At 41.6% G+C, this 22,816-nt stretch overlaps 1 protein-coding gene and 1 long non-coding RNA gene across 3 annotated transcripts in view; both read left to right on the plus strand.

Annotated features, from left to right (window-relative positions):
• Nalf1 (NALCN channel auxiliary factor 1) overlaps nt 1-22,816 on the plus strand; it is a 522,611-nt gene that overhangs the window by 171,681 nt on the left and 328,114 nt on the right. The gene's annotated exons all lie outside the window — the stretch shown is intronic.
• The window catches only part of LOC134482427 (uncharacterized), a 203,434-nt gene that overhangs the window by 130,726 nt on the left and 49,892 nt on the right, over nt 1-22,816 (plus strand). The window contains exon 2 of the long non-coding RNA XR_010058520.1: nt 1-22,816. This exon is cut by the window's left edge and continues 106,649 nt beyond it; it is cut by the window's right edge and continues 49,892 nt beyond it. This is a non-coding gene — a long non-coding RNA (uncharacterized LOC134482427).

Raw genomic sequence — 22,816 nt, forward strand, 5'->3', positions numbered from 1 at the left:
CCCTCAAACTCAGCTCCTTTAATTTGTTTGGTTCTAAGACTCATTACTGTGCAGACGGGACCACTCAATACTCAGGCACACGGCATCCCTGACTCATGGGTGTGGATATCTGTTTAGTTTACACATAAATGTTATGTATTTACAGCACTCTCTGTTTTGTTAATTTGGGGCACAACCGTGCAATTTTCTAAGTTGCAAAAATCATTTTTTTCTCTCCTGGAGTGATGATTTATCTTCATTTTAAATTGGATTTAGAACCACCTAGAAGACAGAGTACGATGAGAGTGTTTCTAGAGATGTTTAGCCTAAGAGAAGATTGTGGGTGGCGCTAAGGTCCGTGCATGAGTCAAAAGTGAAACAGAAGAATGCCAACTGACTGCCAGGGTCCCTTTCTTCCCAGCGATCATCCCTTCTTGCATCCTGATTGCAGATGCAATTTGATAACCGACTACCTCACAACACTGCCTCCACACCTGCCCTGGCGGAGTAGCCTGCATCCTCTAACTGTGAGCTGAAATACATCTCCAAATTCCTAAGCTGCCTCAGTTAGGTATTATGCCATAGCATTGAGAAAAGTAACTTGTATGGTTTGGTGATGATGGAAATTTAGGTCCCGAAGACTGTTTTTCTAGTCAGGAGTACCTAACAATTGCTTATCTGTTGCTTCTGCTAGCTTCCTCCTCACAACTTGCATTTCCTTGCCATATTGTGATGTGTTGACAACTGATCAATGTTGCTGCTATTTCTAGCCCATCTGAAGACCCCAGAAAGAAAGACTGGCCACTCCTATTTTCCAACGCCATGACAAGGAGAATCTGGGAGCCCAGTGGTTAACATGGACTCTCCCATTTTCACTTGGCTAAGCTTCGATTTACTACCTGCTTCCTGTAGTGTGTCTGTTGGGGGAGGGCCAAGAGCTCCTAAAAATGGCAGGCAAGTTTAACCTTGAAACTACCTCCAGGTTGTTTCCAGCAGACGAGTTGCTGTAATTGCGGGCACCTGCTGTTCTGAAGGTCATGCTTGCAGATAGAAATCTTCAGAGGCACCTTGCAAGTATTGTTGGGAGAAGTCAAGAAAATATATAATGGGGCATGCATGCCCCATTTCTATGAAAAGCACAAGCCTCGTGGGAATCCATAAACAATGGAGTTGGAGGATAGTTGACATATTTCTATGTGCTTTTTCAGGCTTTATGTTAAGAGAAGCAACAGCTGTATTTATTTATGTTAGGTAACTAAGGGTTAAAAGAAATGGTGTCTTGGTGCAAAAACAGGTAGATAATTCTTCCCATTAGCTGATTTTTGTCTGCAGATGTTTGTTGGAGTGCGTCTGGACTGGCAATTAACCAATTACCTTCTCCTCTGCAAATAAAACTGAGAACACGGGCAGTGTAGACAAGGTATCCAGTCACCAATTAAACATGTGACTCAGAACACACACTTTACACACATTGAGTGTGGCCAAAATAAAATGGAATGGACTACTTTCTCAGGATTGTCAAGGTTCAGAAATGCTTTAAATTACTCAGCGTTGTTTACAATTTTATTCTTTAGCCTCACAGAACACATTTTCTCCTTAAAAACAAACAAACAAACAAATCAGGTGATTTCTATGTGTATTTGTTTATTTATTTATTCTCTTTTTGAAATAAGACACCCATTTTTCTGGAACATAAAACCTTAATTCATCTTTTCCCTTGAGAAGCTAATCCACACTTTTCATGAATGGATCTTTTCAACAAACACTGCTCAGCCTTGCCTATGTGCAATTAATTTGGAAGAGGTGGGAACCAAACAATGAATAATTGGGTATTATCCTTCCCCGTGGATTATTCATCCAGAAGTACATTGTTACACAAACAGGCTTGTGAAGGATACGTGTCAGGGTAGACGTGTTGCATACTTGACGATCCTCATCTATCCCCACACCAAGGGAGCACAGCTAAATGCTCTGACCTATCTACACCTTGTTTCCATTGGCATCCATCCCTGTCCTCAATTGAACAGCAAGGATAAATGTTCAAGTCACTTTTGCTTCCTGAAAGCAACAGAAAACGCCAAAAGAAAGAAACCTGAGGTGCTTAATATCTATTAATTCAACATATTTAATGATAACCTATTCGAATTTCAACTTTTTTTTACTTTATGTAAAACTATACAGTTATTATATAGAAGAACTGTCTTAAATATTAAATATTTCACTTACTGTAGTGGTTTGAATAGGTTTGGCCACCCATAGACTCAGGGGTTTTAATGCTTGATCCACAGGGAGTGGTATTAGTCGGAAGTATATCCTTGCTAGAATAGGTGTTTGAGGAAATGTGTCAGCAGGAGTCAGGGGTGAGCTTTGATGTGTATGCTAAGCGCCACCCAAGGTGGAAGAGACACTTATCCAGGCTGTCTTCAGATCAAGATGTAGAACTCTCAGCCTGGACACTGCCATAATTCCTGCCACAATCATAATTGACTGAACCTCTACATGTTGTCGCTTGTAAGAGTTGCTTTGGTCATGGTATCTCTTCACAGCAATGGAAACCCTAATGAAAACACTTGTAGATAGAAATATTTATTCCTCCTAAAATCTATTGGCCAACATCCCCATATAATTGGCCTCAAATATGACTGCTCTCGGCGTCCTCAAGAGAAGAAATAAAAACAAGGCAGAAAGTTACCATACACACCTCTGTGCATTACAGCATCTATGCCATAATTTTGCAATTTAAATTTAAGTAATGCAATCTAAGAATTACTGTGCAATTTAAATAATGCTTTAGAAAAACACCAATCCTCAAAGTAGATATTCAAATTTCACAAGATATCTAAAGTGGGCTTCATTTGTTTAAAAGATTTATATGATGAACTTGAATTTTCTAAATTATTATCATTCAAAAATCTGCTGACTAATAGCAAGGGATTCTAATGGAGCAAGTTAATAAGCTAAGCACCACAATCAGGTGCTGCCTGGATGTCTGTGCCTGCTCCCCTGACATTGCATGGGTTCCTCTTATACATAATCACGACAGTGCGATTTCTACTCGCCATGTTTAAATCACAGCCAACACCTCACTTTTCCTTCTAGCATTGGCAAGATTATTCCTGACAAAAGATACTATTTTAATCCAACTTAAAGCTGAACTTTTATTTTCACCATTTTTTTCTTATTTTCATTTATTCTTTTAACCATACTTTTCTCCATTTGGCAGCATATCTTTTGAGAAAATGGGAGGTGAGATTGCCTTTCAATACCTTGGACATTTGTGTTGAGGGATATTTATAGAGATGGATTTGCATTTTTTTCTGCATAGCCAGTAGCTTTCTCTTGCTTTTCTCTGACCCCTTCTACATATCAGACTCCCACACATGTATACCAGTAAATAGCAGAATGAGAAGACCGTTATCCTATGCCAACAGTGCTGTGCGGTCTCTGTAAAAGTCTCATACATCAAAAGAGAAGTGTTTATTTCATCCAGATGTCTGGTTTTCATAGAGGCAGAAGGTGAAAATCAGAGAGATGGAGGTTCCTGAAAATATATAGTGTTGTTATAAAATCCAAAGACATACTGTTTTTAAAAGATAAAATATGTTTGAGACTTTAGTCCATGAGTATCATATTTCATCATATCCACTCCTCCCTCCCTCTCCCACCTTAGACTCCTCGCTCGTTTCCATTAAACCCTCTCACATTGATGATCTGCACTTCTGTCCATCAGTGTCTCTTCTTTCACCCTCCCTTCTTTCCTGCCTCCCCCCTCTGTGAATATATATGTATGTATGTATATATATATATATATATATATATATATATATATATATATTCCCTGAATCCATTCAGTATTGCTCATATGTACATGCATTTAGGACCAATCACTTGGTATTTGGTAACCTGATTATTTCCTCTCTTGGCAGCCATTGTCTATACCTCTTTATCTCAGAGCGAAGCCATGTTCTCAAAATTCTCCATGTCCATATCTATATCCCAACGGGTGCTGCCATTGTGCCAGTCTTGCCTAAGTGGTTGTGTTGTTGAGATTTTATAGATGAAGCTTCCCTTTTGTATACCAATGACACTGTCTCCAACAGCTAGCCTTGTCCATGGCCTCTCTCTGCTCTGTCTTCCACCATCTCCTCTGGGGCTCAATAGAAGGAATCGTGTTGGAGATTCATCAAGTGGGGTTGGATGCCCCGTAGGGAAGTTGTTCTCTTCATTTTGACCAGTTGTGTCTTTCTGAAATGGTCTCTGTCCGCTGGCAAATGAAGCTCCTTCTATGGTGAGGAGTGAGAGCTGTATTTACTCCTCATGTAAGGATAAATCTGAGGATGCAATTAGAAATTAAGCTGGTTTACAAAACTGGCAGTATCCGGTTCTCCTCCGGGGTCTACAACCTCACCAGCCATGAGTAGTTAATCAGGTTGACATTACCAGGCATGTATTTCCTGTTGAACGAGCCTAAGTCCAACCAGATGGGTGCTGGTTTCTCCTAAGGTATAAAGCGGACTTTTTTTCCATGTTGGTCATTGTTATGGTTTCTTTAATCTATTTTCCTTATTCATCAAGAACAAGGATCTTAGAATGTCTTAGATTCATAAAGGAGTAAAATGGGTACAGCCCATTTTTAAGATGGTAGATTTAGTGACTAAGGAAAATGCTCAGTCTGGCTGAGAGTGCTCAGGGGTGAAAGAATGAGGAGAAAACCAAAGCTGGTAGAGAAAAATGAGCAACCCAAGCACCTCCATATTGTTGATAGAGACCCAATGTTCTCTCCTGACAGAGTGCCTCTTACTAGTAGGAATACATGACATTTATTCTCCTAGGATTTCCCTTTTGATGAAAAGGCCTTTATTAAGATTATTTTTTCAGGATTAATGCTCTTTAGTATTCACAGGAAAAGTAACACAATAAACACTAAATGAGAAGAAAAATATTGTACTATAAAGCAGTTTCTACCAGTATTACAGTTTGGGATTTTTTGATAGGATCTGAGTATTTGGGGAATCACTGCTGAGATTTTATTGATGTGTGTGTGTGTGTGTGTGTGTGTGTGTGTGTGTGTGTGTGTGTTGCCAAATTCAAATGCTCTTTTTATTAAATGTTTTATTTAGTCTACAAATAATTGGATCCACGATGGTGTGTTCTTTGTTTTACATCACTCCATCGTGGTCATATTTACCTTCTTTCCTATCGCCAACCATGGTCTAGCCTCCTGACTCCCCTTGGTTGGCTTCTTGTCCTCCTGCAAAGCTCCTCTTCTGCTTTTATGTCATGTATATGTCGAGTCTATGCTTGAAAAGACCACACCATATCTGTTTCTTCACTTCTTTTATGACTACTTTGTCTCTGTTGAGAAGTTCTTCCATATATGACTGTTTGAAAAGGAGCAGTTGCCTAAATCTTCCCAGGTAGAGGAACAGAGAGGCATATTGCCTGGATAATGGTCCAGCTGATCAGAGGAACCACTGCATTCAAGTCCACCTGATGAGGTTACTCAGAGGAGCATGGGTGATTTAAAAGCAAGAGCACAGGGGGACTCTGTTGCCCAGGATTTCCAGTTGGTGGGTAATCGCAGCACGGGAGAGTTCTTACCCTCAGTCCTAAAGGTTCTACCTATCCCATGCATCTGCATCAGGAGAGAGTGGTGACTGGACTCTCAGATAAAGAACTCCAGACCCAGCTCCTCCACCTGAGGAGCCATCAGCAATCATTGTTATTACCCTAGACTATGATACACAAGCCTTTGAATTGTTCTGCTGAAATTGTTCCATTTTCCTGACTGCTGGGTAAGGTTTTCTGTTGATCACCACAGCTTCCTGATGGTCCTGTTGCTCCCAGATATGACCATCATTGTCCTTCACTGTAACAATAGCAGTGACATTTGGTTTCAGGTGTTAAACCAAAGCTATAAATGTGGCTCACTTATTCTGTACCTCACAATGTTAGACTCCCTTTGGAGTTTCTAGAGCAACAAAGCAGTCACTGTGCAGTGGTTCCATTGACAGATTTCAGCAAATTTAATGGTACATGTGAATTTAATCCTCGGGGCTCAATGTCCAGTGATAGAAGCCAGAAGGAACACATGAAGCTAATAAGAGGACTGGCTACCTCTGCAGGTGTTTGGAATTATCACTATCAGTGGGGTTTACATAATCAACAGTGGTTTCCCTTTGGAATGTGTTCCCAATGAATGAAGGAAGTCACAATGATATCAAATCTATAACCATAAAGAATAAATAACCTACTTCCCTCCCTCACTTCAGGGATACTGTTGACTGAGTCTCGTAAACACAATCCTTTCCTGGTGAACAGATGGCCAACACTGAGTTCCAAACAGAATTCTGAGGTGTCATGTCAACTAGTTATTTACAAATATGTTTTTCTTGGGGGGGATTTGAAAACCCATAATGCAGATGATATGAGTAAACATGGGATGGGAAGACCTTCCTTGTTTGATTCATAGCTTCATGCATTTAGATTTTGTTCTTATCTGTTCCAGGATTTTAGGAAACAAAGTGTTTTAAAGCCAATTAAGAACTTGCCTAGCAGATCTCTCAGAATTGGGATTGAACAAATACACATTAATGTGACCTTCTTGTTATAATACATCCTCCAGGAAATTGAGGCCCCAACCCTATTTGTATACCACTGACATGGATCAAGGAGTTAGTTACAGATAGGCTTTTAGGTTCTTCTTGTCTCTTAGCTAGAAAAAAAGGAAAGGGTGGCAAAATGGTTCAGGGCCATTGCTGCCAAGCATGATGACCTGCGTTTAATATCTAGTGCTCAAATAATGGAAGGAGGGACCTTACTATCTCAAGTTGTCATCTGACTTTCCGTATGGAGGTCATGGCATGTGCATGACCCCATACACACACACATACACACACACACTCACACACACATTCATACACATACACACACTCATACACAAACACTCATACAAAGACAGACACACTCCTACACACACACACATACACTCATACACACACATACACTCATACACACATACATTCATACACACATACACACACTCATACACAGACACACACACTTATACACACACATACACACTCCTATACACACACACCTACACACACACACATACACACACACATACACACACATACACACACACATACACACACACACACACACACACACCACAGCATAAATTATTATAGTACTTTGTAACAACATACTAGATTACTCATTAACATCATGATCACGAAGGAGAGTTAACTGGAGTCTAAGTCTGTAGGGATAGTGTATCCTCCAGAGGCTCCTGATAATTGCCCCCTTTACTGTCCAGCTAAACTGAACACCACCTGATATGAATTCATCTACAATCAAAGTCAGTTACAAAGCCCCAAAACTGTATCCATTTTCTCCATCATCAGAAATTAAAGGTGGGGTCAAGAAATGAGCCTCTTGGTGTTATTTATGGGGACAGACTGGATTGCCAACATACGTTGCAACTCACACTACAGAAAAATCATACTGGTTGATGGCTATTGGTATACTTTGTTTGGGTCATAGAAGCCCATGTCTTTAAAACATCAAAAGGTCTTCCAGTTAGCAGAAGCAGTAGGAGTTTTTGTTCTAACTGCCAGCATGTGTCAGCGCCAGGTCAGGGATGGGCTCAGGTGTAAGGGATTATTCTTTGACCCCCAAAACTGGATTTCTGAGTTTCCTGTGATGGTTGCCTCCTACCTCGAAGGGTTATTTTAAACTGAAATGACTACAACTCTTATGAGCTCACTGGCCTTTTATAGTATTTGAGGGGCAGAATATTGCTTGCGAGTGTCCCATATCTGCAGAGGAAGATACTTGTTTTTCAGGATGGATAAGCCCTGTTCTCACAGAGACCTAATGAAGAAGTAGTAAACAGCAAAGCAAGGGGTTTCTATGACAAGAATTTCAGGCTTTTAAATAGATGCTATGGTGTGTAGGGACTGAGGAGAATGGGGAGGAAGTTGAAGGCAACTCATGTGTGAGTTGGATAAGAGCCTTGTAGTGCAGGCTTTGGGAAGGGCACTGCTCCCCAAATCTCTATATGCTAAGCCCCAAATTTGTGACTACATTATTTCATAGTGTATGATCTTAAGGTACACACACACACACACACACACACAAAAGAGTTGTTTGTCTAATGAATATGTTTAAATGAATCAAAGGTCATGAAGCACACACTAGACCTTTAAGAAGGCTATGTACCTGAGGCTAGAGTGGAGATGAGAACATGTCCACAAGTGTGGAACAAGAGAACACTGTCAGCTCCCAGGGAGTCCAGTCACCTCAGTACGAAGATTAGATGATTAGTTCAAAAGCTGACATGAATCTGTCAAAGAACTAGGTGACTCACAGAGAGTCCTCAGTTTTTAGGGGGCATTAAAGACCAAGTCCTACATCATCATTTGGATTACTAATTTTTTTCCAGGGAAAGTCTAATCATCTTTGTATAAGTAAGTAGATCATATCTACAAAGGAATTTTTAAAGTATTGTTAGTGGGCTAAAATGACTTGGTGCTAGAGGTTCTTAATGCCCACAATCCTGATGACTTGAGTTTAATCTCTGGGATGCATGTGGTGCAGAGAGAGAACTGATCCCCCTATGTTTCCTTTAGAACTTGATGCGTACATCATACCATAAGCATACCACCCCTGGCAGCCTCACACTAAATAAAAATAAAGTTTAGAAGATGTCATGCTAGAATTTTTAGTGGAGGACCTCATGTGCATCAATATGGTTGACTTCCATAGTTTGAAATTATGTGTGATGTATTAGAGAGTAACCCCAAGACTCTGAACACAGATATGGAAGCCTGCACCCATCCATCTTCCTATCTTTGACTCAGCCCTGATGTCTTCAATTAGACTCTCAGTGTTTGAAGCCCAGTCACCCTCACACATGTTATCTGAAGGCCTGGCTTCATGGAATGGTTCCTAGGAACTTATACAAAGCATCAATCCTGGAACGGGAGAGTGTGGGTGGGCACACTGTGGCACGTCCTGACAAGAGAGAAGTAAACAGAAATGCTGCTTGCATTTCTAAGGTAGTCAATTCACTGCTGCATGGAACCTGCTAGCTTTCAATCCAGGTTCATTTTGTATCCGTAGACTGAGGTTTTGTTTTCACACTTCCCTGTGTGCATTTACTGTAGAGAACCCCTTCACACACAGAATCAAGTCAGATATAAACATTGACAGCAACCTTGGATATCCGTTCGAATAAGGTAAACCAAGATTGGTTTTTGTGGTTTGACACTTGATACCATATAACTACGGTAGCATGAGATTAAAGTATCTGGGCATGCTCAGGGCCATTACTTTCTAGTTATTGTGGTTTTCAAATAAAAGAAAATCAGGATTAAGAAAGTGTAGATTAAATATCAAAGGCAAAGTTGCCGAGTACACGAGAAGTCTTTCACCGAGTTTATTCTCTCTACACATGTAACAAGGAAACCAATGGTCTCCACATGCTTTTAAGCGTCAACTTCAACAATGATTAGGTAGTGTCTAGAAATGGTCTCATTTTGTTAAAAAAAGACTCAAAACTACAGCCAGCAGATGGCGCAACTTCATTGTACAGACCCTGCATCTGGTCCTTGGTGCCCCCTGAGACCCTGGCTGGCCTAATGGGCAGGGATTGTAGGCCTTCCTTTATATACACGGTTGACCTAGAAGGCAGTCACAATGGGTAACTCGAGTGGACAGGACCTGACATGTCTGTGTCACTGTGCTGGAAACCCATTGTTTCGATATTGCTGCAGGACCCAGTATGACACAAAATATAAAGTCTCCTCCGAGAGAGTCTGTTACATAAACTGATGAATCCACAGAACTGTCACTGTCGTGCAAGGACCTCTCTCCTAAGTTCCATGAACAGAACCATGACATTTCAGGGGTACTCCTCAAGATTGAACCATAATACTTTCTGACCTTTCTCCATGAAAAGTTTTATTTACATACAAAAACTCAGTAAAAGTACGTGCTATGCAAGATTCAGTAAGTACGTCTCATAGTGAAAGCAACTGAGTATAAAATGATTAATCTTATAACCCATGTCTTGGACTCAGGTGTTTGCCAAAGGAAAACATCTGAATTATTTATTTTAAATGCAGCAAAAATTTAACATATAGGATTAAGAGGGTTCCACCCTCTCAACATATTTTCAAAATTGCTTATGCAAGTGTTGCTACTGCCTAGGCTTATGACACCTCAGAGAGCTGTTTGAGACCTTTCTCAGTGGAGACAGAGCACAGTCTGATGTCCTCCAATGCTGTGAACCAAACCTTCCCCCCCACGTCCCCCCCACCCCTGTCCTCAGAAAAGAATCAATCCAAACTAGAGTATTACTGCCCTGGGAGTTTCTGTCGTTGCATGGATTTTTTATAGAGACCACATTTTTACTGACAAGTTCTTAAAGACAGCTGTCAATGTTACACAATTTATATTCTACCCTTGACATGATTAAATAGAGCTAAATGAAGAAATTTCATTCAATTAGTGGAAGTATGTTCCTTTTCTCTATTGAAAATCAAAGGGATTGTTGTATCAATTATGCCAATCACGATTCACATAAAATACTTTCATTAGTAAGTAAGTATAAAGATTATACTTAGCCACGAGCTGTGTCACAAGACAAGTCAGGAGTGTTTGAAACACAGTAAACACATGAACACATAAGCAACAGATAAAAACTTACAGAAAATCATGCAATCTATACTTAGAAGGAAGTGTGCATATCTATAAGCTGATGCTACTAAGATAGAAGGAGAAAGAAATCAATGAATGAAATATTCATTTCATAAGTTAGATAAAGCTTGCAGAATGAAAATGTAGAGTCATAGATTAAAATATAAGAGCTGGTATATATTAAATTGAATATAGAACATAGCTGTTTGTAACTCTAAACATGGTTGCTGTGGTGATAAAGAAATTTGGAAAAATAGTTTACAAGACTAATCAGGATGAAGAATAACACACACACACACACACACACACACACACACACACACACGTCCTCATATATTGTCAATATTGGGAAGAGAAAACAACCCACTACACATTCTACAGATATTGAAAAATTCCCAGTAAGTCATCGAATTCACCTGACAAAAATTAGTATAATCATTCAAACAGAGGGAAAATTTTTTCCAAAAGAAATACAAACTGTCAAGATTGGCAGACACAGTCAAGGAAACAGAACCCCAAAGAACTGAGGGGATAAGTCCTCTATTCATGAAAGAACGTAGTAGAAAGACCGTCTGTGAGGATGAGCTGATGAGCAACCGCCATTGCAGCTACTGGAACTACGTCAGTGTGCGATGTAATATCTTCACAGCTCGTGTGGACATAATCTACTGCCTGCTGCTGTCACCAAACAACTGCAAACTGAAGGCCAATTGACTGCCTCACTGCCTAGCGGACAGGCTAAAATTAAAACAGGCACTGCTAAGTGTTGGTGAGCATGTGGGACAACTTTTTTTGGGGGGCCTATGAAGGAGGAGAGTCTCTTGAAGGCGTGTCAGTTTCTGATGGCAAACCTCTGTGTTGTTTTAACATCCAGCAATTGTACTCCTTGCCCACCAACGTGACCACTCATAGTCCCAAACATAATAATGTGATCTCGGGAACGCCGATCTCCATCCGCCAAGCTCTGAAAAAAACAGGTTAAGCAAAGAGATCACACAGTGCAGTCATAGGATGGCAGGAAACAATGAATGAGGTTGAATAGTCTCTTGCTGTCCAGAAGATGAAAATAGGAAGGCCAGAAATATTTGTCTGGAGTTCAAAAACAAATTCATAGTAGTGGCCATGTAGGCAGAAGAAGAATGAGGCAGGGATGGTGACTCAACATGGGTGGTCCCAGACTTTTCCCCAGTTTTCATTACGAGTGTTTGTTTAAAACCATGCTTATTTAAAAAGAAGCACTAAACACTGAAATATTTGAGATAATCTTTTAGTCTTCTTCAGAAAAGATTCTTTTTTTTTTTTTTTTTTTTAAGAATCGCTGCTTCCCAGCAAACACATCATCTAAATGGTTCCTTTCCCATCCTGGGATCCTGAAATTGCTTGGCAGAATTTACGTCTGTGATTAAATTGAGGAACTATGAGACTCACAGTCCATGAGACTAGAGTTCAAATCCAGCTCTTCTACTGTGGGCTTTTTAGTTAGCATTGGTGGTTATTACCTTAGTCTCTGTGTGCATGAAGAGGAATTAATTATTCATAAGAGGGGCCTCAGTGGGTGCTAGTCAGCAATGGTGAGAGCCTGAGTCATATCCCCAGCACCCACTGAAATGTGGGCGTGCTACTGTGCATTTGTGGTCCTAGAGCTTCCAGAACAAGATGGGCAACAAGAACAGGAGGCTCCTCAGGAGCTACCCTGGCATACTTAGCATTAAACCGAGAGACCTTGTCTCCAACAAGTCAAAGGCAAAGACCTACAAGACTGCCGCCCGGAGTCTGCATGCCTGCTGTGAGACTCATTTTAGAGGAAAATTGGAATAAAGTAGATGACAGAGAAGAAAAGAGAACCATTCTTTCTTCACTTATTCTCCCTGTGTATAGATTCTTCTGCCCCAGGCAGCCATGTTTTAAATCATACACATACATTCAAGTCTCCATTGAGTAGTTTTCCCTCTCTCCAAGTCTCCCGCTCTGTCGATTCTGCACACAATGTGACTCTTCCGAGACCCCGTAGGTCCACATGTTGTCTGCTCATTGTATGCTCTGAACTTGCCCTTCCTCATTGTGTGGAAGCTTCCCTCCAGTTTCCCTGTATCTGGTGACCTAATTGTGAGTGACACTGTTCTTTGAGCTTGGGTTGGAGTTGTTTATTTACCGGTGGCTTGCCAATCGTGCATTCTACGCCTTATTTTTAAGTTGAGCAGATATCGTCCTTCCATGGTTCTTCCCCCATTCTGTTTTCATCCAGTCAGCTGCCTCACCTGTGGAAACCATCCTGTCTTCCCAGGTGTTTATCTGAGCTTTGTAACTCATACTGAATGGCGCTCTGCCCTCCCGTCAATCATGAGTGCCCTCCAAAGCCTCTCCACAGGACAGAATGAAGCACCGAGCCCCTGCTCAGACCTGAAGGTCAGGTTAGCGAGTCAGGACCAGGAGCTCTATTGGCCATGTGCTCTGATCTGGGAAAGAACTTCAGAGCCAACCACAGAAACCCACTCCTGAGCTGACAGCTGACCATGGCATCTGCCATGTTAGCACATGTGATGTGCTGCCTGCTTCCTTGTTGCATCTATGTTCATGGGACAATGTGACAAGGCAGGAACTCCAGCGTGTGGTCTTGGGGCAAGCTCCTTTTCTCTGACAATCCTAGTTGAGGGCAGAGCACATCAGCCTTTTCAAATTGAAACTCTCAGGGATCTTCTGAGGTAAGGATCGTGGCTGAGGCACTTTTGTAAGGATACATTCTGGGCTCTAGCCCTGGAGTGCCAGGCTCTCAGGCTATGTGGTCCTCCCTCCCAGGCTCTCAGGCTGGGAGGTCCTCTCTCCATCTTCCCTTTGTTTCTTCCAACTTGAGTTGCTGTGGTTGATATCATTTCTCTATGTCTCTATGTGTGCAGTACGTACAAACCATTACAATGCACAGGTATGTGCTGTCATGGAAACTGTACACATTTCTAAAATACATGAGCATTTATCTAGGATACAGTTTTGATTTTTCTACACTTATTATATGGTGTGTGTTTGTGTGTGTGTGTGTGTGTTTGTGTGTGCACATACAAGTACACCCTTGTCGCAATGTACCTGTGGGAATCAGAGGACAATTGTCAGGAGTTGATTCTCTCCTACCATGTGGCTCAGAGGATTGACCTCAGGTCCTGAGGATTGATGGCAGATGCCTTTACCTGCTGGGCCATCTTACCAACCATGAGAAAACCTTTAGTGACTCAGGAGAGGCAGATAGGTTGGTGTAGATGAGAAATTGATTGTGGTGATTGAACAAAGTCTATATCATGCAACATATGCAACAAACACCTTCCTCTGCACCAAACATAATGAACTCTGTTGTTTATTTCCCAGAAATATTGTTGTGCAGTTAACTGAGTCTTTGTGAAGGGTAGGCATGAAACTTGACCTTCGCTTGGCATGAAAATAGGATTTCATAGATTAGGGCTGTCAGTGTTCACTAGCTGTAAAGAGTTAAATCTATGGTTTTGACTGTTAACTACACATGAAAATCACCTAGAAATGGTGATAAATCTCAAAGAAGACTCTGGTTTTCAGTATGTTCCCAGACAAGGTAGATACTACTGGACTGGAAACTCCACCTGCTCTCAGAGCTAGGCCTGCCAGGTGGGGCTGTCATTGGAAATAAGCTAGGATAATTAAGACTGTGAGTGCTGTGTGCAGAGTACTGACTGCTAAATACTCAGTTGAGTGTTGAATACTCAGTACTGAAGAGTGCTGAATGCTGATACCACTCTGGGTTATTTGGCATCCATGGTCTTTGCATGACATTGGGTTTCAAGTTTGCTAACGTTTCCTGGGTGGTTCTAATACAGAGAATCATATGGAAGGATATAGGAATAGTAGATAGCTGACTTTTTCTCTGGAACTGCTCCCCACCGAAGTCCAGGCTAGGAGCCTTGAGTCCTGTGCTGTACTCTTCCTCCCTGTAAAGTCAAGGCTCTGCCACACTGTTGTTCCTCAACATAGAATTTAGTCAGGCAAGTTGAAGCTGCAGCTGATTTCTGGTCTTTAGAGAGCAGACATGATATCTTTATTGAGGTTAAATAATGAATCTAAGCTATCAGAGCACTGGGGTTTGGATCTTCTGAGCTCCAACTGTTCTAAATGCCTTTATTCTACAGGAAATATCTCTACATCTCGTAGAGAAACACCCCTTTGTGGATTAGCTGTTCTTTCCTTAGCTGTTATCAAATGGATCTTAACTCACACAATAGCTGATCAATTTAAGTGTGAAGGCTTGAAAGTCCCACTGTTTATTGAATTATAAATGAGAGCAAGCGTTCACACTTATTGTGGAAACACACTGCACAAGTAGCATCGTTGATGGAAAAAAATAAAAAAGGGGGCATGGAGTGAGAGGATTCTGGAAAAAAGATGGCACGTCTCTACTATTGGTAAGGGTCCCTGGTACCTACGAGTGGATGATTGCCAGAGGATCCTCAAGGGAAACAAACGCAAGCTGTGTGAGCCTCCAGGCAGTTTACCAAATTGCAGGACTGTAGGGCAGAATGTCTGTTGATGCCAGTTTGACTGGACACACCTAGATTTAAAGCTGTGGTCCAACAGCTTCACCGTGCACAGCAGCAGGGAAGTAGAGCTCGACTGGATGTCCACCAACAGGGGAGAAGGCCTGCCAATGTGATCACGTGCGCCATGGCACTTTACTTGGCTGTGCAGCAAGATGAAGTTAGAATATTTGTAGCCAAGTGGAGAAAACTGAAAATTATTTCATTAAGGAATGCAATCCAGACTCAGAGAGAGTCTAGTCTTCCTCCTATACTGATCTTAGCTTTAAGCACATATATATGAGAATAAGTATAGTTCACAACAGCAGAAAGGAGACCAGGAGCTGGGAGGAAGGGAAGAGGTCAGAAGACCACACTTGGGTTAAAGCAGGGAGAGTATTGAAGGATGTGAAGGGGAAAGAGTGTGTGGTGGAAGAGGAGAGCAGGGGTGTCGGCACAACCAAATATGTTTGAAAAATCTTTAATGAAATGTAATGCTTTATGTGCAAGTGTGCAAGTTTGAAAACCTATTATCATCCTTTATAAAAAAAAAAAAAAGCAGCGCACATGGCTTGGTGACAAGGACCAACCATTAAAGTTCAGTATGTTCCATTCTCTCAGCTCCATGCATTTGTAGTGAAAGCGCTTTGCACCACTGAGATCTCAGCAGAGCCTTCTACTGCTGTCTCTTTGCACTTGTGCTGATACAGTGGGCCAGAATTCAGGACTTGGATCCCTGTTGTTTCCTTATATCAGAGCTTCCAATGCATGATCCTGGGCATGGTGCTGAGCTCCGTAGTGTCATTCTTGTAAACATGAAATGAAGCCATAAGACGCCCACCTCCTGGGCTCACTTAGAGAACTGAATGCCTCCTGTGAGGGACATGGTGCAGTGATTTGATGGGCTGGATAAAGCTGAAATGCCAGCAGCCTTACCCTTCTGGTTAGGGTCTGCCAAGGGGCCTTATACTGTCTTGAAGGCCCAGCAGGGGCTCCACTGAGGTGGGAAACTTGGTTTTTCCTTTAGTTCCTTTATGGTTGTTGTTATGTCTCTCCTGGTGATGAATCACAAATGCAAAATGTATTTCCTTCACCAAGGTATTATTTCTCCAAGAGTACTCATGCAAATGAAGTCCTGAGGAAAAACAATCTCCAGAAAAATTGTCAAATAAAGAGTAGATGAATTTCTATGAAGTGATGGATGGGGTTCACTTCTCAGCCCTGATATATTCTTTCTTTGTTTTTATATTTTCAATATCAAGTCCTATATAGCAACGTGAATACTTGATAAACTAATTGACTATGAGAAGATACCAGGATAGTTGATAAAATCATGCCAACACATTATTACTCTGACCTAAAATATAATATTAACATAAGAGGAGACAACTGATGCCTTCAGGAATATTTCCTCTTAAATCGTCCTCCAAAATCTTTGGTTTTCTACAGCTGAAATGACCTGCATTCATAGTCACACCAGCTCTTCTTCCCACAGCCTGGGCTCTAACAACATTATCTTCTTATAATTTTAATGTTATTCCACCACTAACACTGTGATACTTGTTGGTTGAGATATCAGTCTTCATCAACTCCAACACCACGTAAATATGTCTTCTTCTCTGACAAGAAGATCTGACAATTATAATTTTAAACAATTGTCTTCTTTGCTCACTAGGTAATGCTATGATAAATAAGGTGAAGGCGTCTATAAATATTTAGATATCCCAATAGTCTAATACTCCTGGAGATAAAATGTGTTCCTGAGGGCGTTTGATCAGAATCAGTTCAAAGCAACCATAATAGAAGAGTGAGTTGGGTGATAATTCTCAAACATGTGTATGCTTGATGTGTTAGGTGAAAACTGCCTTCCTCAGATATCAGCAATCTCGAGGTGAATAGGGTGAACAGTCCCACACTAAAGGAATTCATGAAACTTGTTAGGGAAATAAAAACTAACAAATGCACTGACCGTCATGCTGATCTGGCATGGACATCCACAGTCAGGGTGAAGGCTGGGTTGGTGTTGGGAGAGTTTCTTAATGGAGCTCACCAGCACAATTTTACCTGACTTTTAAAGTTTATGATGACTGGTTATGGTAAGGACATTGCCTTCGGAGCAGATACAAGGAGCAAATGCAGAAGTGGCAGCCTGTGTCCCTGAAGTAGAAGGTTTTGAGGAGCCCCCGCAGGAACAGTGAGTGAAGATGAGTGTGTTGAGAGATATTGAGAGACAGACCTGCAAATGCACACAGGACTCACCTGATGCAGGGTCTGCGTTCCTGGTGGAAGCATCCGGCAATGTTCGACGAAGCAGGAGAGACTGATGCTTTCACCACTGCCTTGCACGTCCACTGAGCCACCATTTGGTCCCTAGCAAAGGAAATGACATAAATTAGGTAAGTTCCCTCCTCCATGTGGACAGCTGACTCTTTTCCTTGCTCCTCTCAGAAGAGGGATGTGCCTCGTTGGGAACACAATCTAATTAAATACCTGGTCTGAGAATAATCAAATCATGGCTCTTTATTAAAATTCTGTTGCGAGAAGGATTCATGTATGGCGAGTGTACAGAAGCCAGGTTATCAGCTCTCAGGTGTCCCTGCATCTTCCACTTGAGAACTGGTTCTGATGCCTTTGTACCTGTGATGTCACCCCATATGCCACCATGCACCTCACTGAAGTCCAGTTCTCTATACAGCCTCCTTCCAACTCGTCTCCACCTTTTGTCTCATCTGCTTCCTCTTCCCGGAAGGTTTTTCCAGGATCTGCTGTTACTGCCTTATGAGTCGCCTGCTTCAGTTCCCCAAGAAGTTCTTCCCCAACGCAGAAACCCTGTTAGACCTCTTGTCTTTGCCAGACCTGCTGTCTCTTTTGAGAAACCATTCTCAGGCAATGCCTCATCTCTTTCGATATCCATTGCTACTGTCTGGCGACCCTCTTTGTCCTTTTGCCCTATGCACTAACACATACCTCAGGACTCATACCAAGCAAGGACACCTCCTGCCTAGGCACATTTGTGCAGCAGCCCTTTGGGCAGTACTGGCACATAATCAGCACTGAGTAGGTGCTTTCTGAACGGTGATTATGTGAGTGAATGAGTGAACCAAGGGGAGGAAACTCTTCATCGGCGCTACACAGTTGGAGTCTTCTACTTCCACAAATGGCTTAGGAATGTTTAGCCTACAAAATGGAACCTGGCTGTATCAATTCCACAGGAGCTTGAAGCACTGTGAATGTTTTCCTCAGGTGGTTCGCTGTGAGGTATAAACATATACTCTGCGCAGCATTTTATATTCATACGGCGGCGGCTCCTTTCCTGCATTGGTTTCTAGGACAACCCTAACGGGAAGAAGATGCACCTGTAGGATGGCACTTCTGAGGAAAGTTGAGTTGAGTTTGTGCACAGTGAGAAGTAAGGCTGTTGTTCCCTTTGTCTGCACGCTGAAATCTGGGTGCCCTGGCACTGTCTGTTAAACGTGTGTGGGTATGGTATCTTTGTCAAGAATCAGGTAACTACAGTTTTGTGGAATTACATATGGGTTGTCAGGCCCAGCATATGGATCAATGTGTCTGTTCTGTGCCAGTACAACCAGACAGTTTGGATTACTATGATTCACTGGTATAGTTTGAAATGGGCGTGGCAATTCATCCAACACTATTCTCTTTGGTCAGAATTGCTTCCCTGTTCTTTTGCCCCGACAGACATATTTAACATGACCAATAGAAGTCTGTATCACTGTGCAATTCCTTCTCAAAATCTTGAGTTGTGACACATGGTGTGTCACTCATCCATCTGCAGAGTGTTGCTGCTAACCTGGCTGAAAATTAAAAGGCAGGGAAAGGGCTCCAAGAGAGCCAAGTGCACCCAGTACATTCAGAAAGAATGTTTCCTGACAGGAGGGCAATGCAGGATTGACCCTGCATTGCTCACTGGCTGAAGAGTCAAAGGGTGAAAAGCAGACCAGACCAGCTGGCTTTCCTCATAGACAACACTGTAGCATGACTGGGCTGTGACAGACCTGGGCAGCCTATACTTCTCAGGAGCAGATGCTTTGAACTAGTAGCTAAATCTATTGTCATACCATTCTGAACACACCCGATTTCATCTTGGAAACTAAGCAGGGTTAGGTCTGGTTAGTACTTGGATGGGAGACCCCTGTGAGGAGGAAGAAAAAGAAATGGTTGTTAAGAATCAGGTTTGCAGCTGTTATTTGCCTGTTGTTTGAGATTTGAAATTAGGAGAAAACTTTTTTTTAAAAGATCACAATAATTATATAATAAATTCCCTCAACAATTTATGAAATAAAGTTCTACCTTAATGAATTGAGAGAGAGGGAGGAGAGAGAGAGGGAGAGAGAGAGAGAGAGAGAGAGAGAGAGAGGGAGGGAGAGAGAGAATAGCATTAGTCAGACATGTTCACAGAAGCCTTTAATCACAGCCCACTGCAGGCGGTTTGAGGCCAGCCTGGTCCTCATAGTAAAAAGAAAAGAAAAAGAAAGAAGGAGAAGAAAATAATTTTTGAAAGGGAGGAAACGACATGGAGTAATTGAGATATTTTTCCTCACATCATGAAATTTTAGTACACCTAATGAAAACTCAAATGAATTATCGTATTCGTAAATATTAAGAAAAATGTAAAATGGTTGGCATAGTGATCCCAACATTAATGGAGGCAGTTAATTAAATATACTACAAAATTAAATAAAATGCCATGATTCTTATGTAGAACTCTGTTTTCATTTACCACGGCAAAGTGTCTAAGAAGAATTATGGGGTAACTAGCTTCTACTGCATAGAAAAGCAACCAGGAAGCCAAACAAATGACGTTTGGCAACAGCACAAAAATCATGCCTGAGTTGGGGCTGCGTTCTGCATAGCTAGCCAGAGAAGGGGTGGGACAGACCTGTCCTGCAAGGTCTAATCTTGAAACCTGATGGTTGAGTTGTAGAGTCTCTTTGATCAATGTCTTTTTGAGCCAGGCAGAAATCAATCTTTTATTTTTTTTTTATTTTTTTTTTATTAACTTGAGTATTTCTTATATACATTTCGAGTGTTATTCCCTTTCCCGGTTTCCGGGCAAACATCCCCCTCCCCCCTCCCCTTCCTTATGGGTGTTCCCCTCCCAACCCTCCCACCATTGCCGCCCTCCCCCCATAGACTAGTTCACTGGGGGTTCAGTCTTAGCAGGACCCAGGGCTTCCCCTTCCACTGGTGCTCTTACTAGGATATTCATTGCTACCTATGGGGTCAGAGTCCAGGGTCAGTCCATGTATAGTCTTTAGGTAGTGGCTTAGTCCCTGGAAGCTCTGGTTGCTTGGCATTGTTGTACTTTTGGGGTCTCGAGCCCCTTCAAGCTCACACCATGCACTGTGGGACTCTGTGTGTTCTGTGTTCTGTGGAATTGGCACAGCCACGTCCAGACAATTGCGTTTCGATAGATGGATGCTTGGGAAGCTCATCCACATTTCATTCCAAGTTGTTTCCTGTTTGGCAACTTGGATTTTTTTTTTTTATTTTTGGATGACGTTATTCTAGATAATTGACTCAATAACTCAATGGTAAGCTGTCCTCACTGTCTCTTCCCCCCAACTACGTAGGTGGGACTTGGTTGACCTTCTGCCTTTTGCTTCTCTGGTACAAATTCAAGGTACACTAACCAGGGTCAGGGTTCTTTGAACTGGGACAGCCGGTGACATTCTTTCCATTGTCCCTCATCCACTAAAACAAGAGAAGCTTCCTTTCTAGCTTGGTATGTAAGTTTCCTTCCAATGCAAGTCTGGAGCAAGTTTATATAATCAGTGAGAACTAAACCAGAATTATAAATCTGTGGTTAAGACTCCAACACATTCTAATGAAAACAGCACTGCTATTGGGGTCATTTTGATTGGGGGAACTTAGGATAATTGAAGTGTGTTTGTTGTGAAGAGTGCATCAGTATACTCAGTGTCTTTGAGGAGCATGGGTTATCACCATGTCTCCTGCTTCTTGGAAGCTCTTTGCTATGTCCTTTCTCTGTGACAATAAGATCCCATGTATGGATCAGTGAAGAAATAGAGAGACCCAGCCCCCCTTCCCCCCCAGTTTATCACAATGTCATAGAAGACTAAAACACTGGTGGTTAGTATATTTCAATTCTTTAATATTATTATTAAACCCCAGGAAGTGCTTTCTTCTGACCTTGGAACATAAACTCATGAAGGGACAGCTACACATTTTAGACAACTCCAAGAGTAAAAGAAAGGTTTATTACAGACAAAACTGTCCAGGCTACCTCTCAGGGGGCAGAGAGAAGAGAAATGATGAAAAAGCAAGTGGATTTTATGTGGCAGCAGGGTAGATACAGGGTAGATGGCAGGCTTTGAGCTGATACAAGTCATTCAGATTGTCCTGGGAACTAGAGGACCTTGCCTGAGGTAGGTAACATGTGAAGGCAGATTAAGGGAGGTCCCAGGTAAACAGAAACTCACTTTTAGGACTCTGTTTACCCAACAACAATCCTTCTGTTTATCCAGAGTCTTTCTGTTTAAGACATTGCCACCAGCACTGCCATTTTGAGAGGCTGTTTTTGGATTGTTACAACATGAATGACTAAGTAATCTCTGAAATACTAGAAAGATCCGTATTATGAAATTATTAGTGAATAGGACCATATAAAAGAACAATGTTGTTAAATCAGATATTATACACACACATGTAAACATGAAGGATAAAATATTTGGCAAACATAGTCGATTTTTTAAATGTCTAAGTTTCATTTTATTCTATTATGATTAGAAAAGATTATCTGAAAAAGCTAGGAAGGTATAATGTAAATCTTAACAATCAAATCCAAGCCAATGAATATCACCAAGTCCAGCTGGAGGGTGTCGAATAGATGAGATCGGAATGGAGCTAAATGACCCCATAACGTTTGTGCATTGGAAAGACAGAAGCCTGTGGTAGGAAGACAGAGCTCAAAATGACTCAGAAGGACTGACTTAGAAACTCACATGTGACACAGCAACCTGAGAAGTCAGGCAGCTTAGAGCCTTGCTGCTGAAACCCTAGTCCAGGACTTCCTTTAAAAAGCCCTACACTGGCAATCAGTCATGGAAAGTTAGACACCTGGACTTCCAAGGTGAAGTTTGTTTCAAATGTTTCTGATTTAATTTCCATTTTCCTGGACCTGTTTTCTCCAAAAGTCATGAAGCAACAAGTATATTCCAGTTTTGTCTCATTCATTTTAATGTAATATTTACTTTCAATCTTTAAGAGAGATGTGCGTGTGTGTGTATGTGTCTCTCTCTCTCTGTGTGTGTGTGTGTGTGTGTGTGTGTGTGTGTGTGTGTTCACATTACAACACTTGTCAGTAATCTGGGGGCTAACAAGATGGCTCAGTAGGTAAGTTTGTTGGCCTGAGCTCGATTCCCAAAATCCATTTGGTAGAAGAAGAGAAACAATTCTTGAAAGCTGCCCTCTGATTCCCACTTGTACATCTTGCACATAGAAATCAGGATGGAGTTAGCTAAAATTGGCATATTTTTCTCAGTTGCGGGTTTTAGTGAGGGAGCAGGGACAAGTTACATTGACCAAGAGAAGGAAGCAACTGAGAGCACAGTGAAGAA

This window comes from Rattus norvegicus, chromosome 16 (genome assembly GCF_036323735.1).
Source record: "Rattus norvegicus strain BN/NHsdMcwi chromosome 16, GRCr8, whole genome shotgun sequence".
NCBI lineage: Eukaryota > Metazoa > Chordata > Mammalia > Rodentia > Muridae > Rattus > Rattus norvegicus.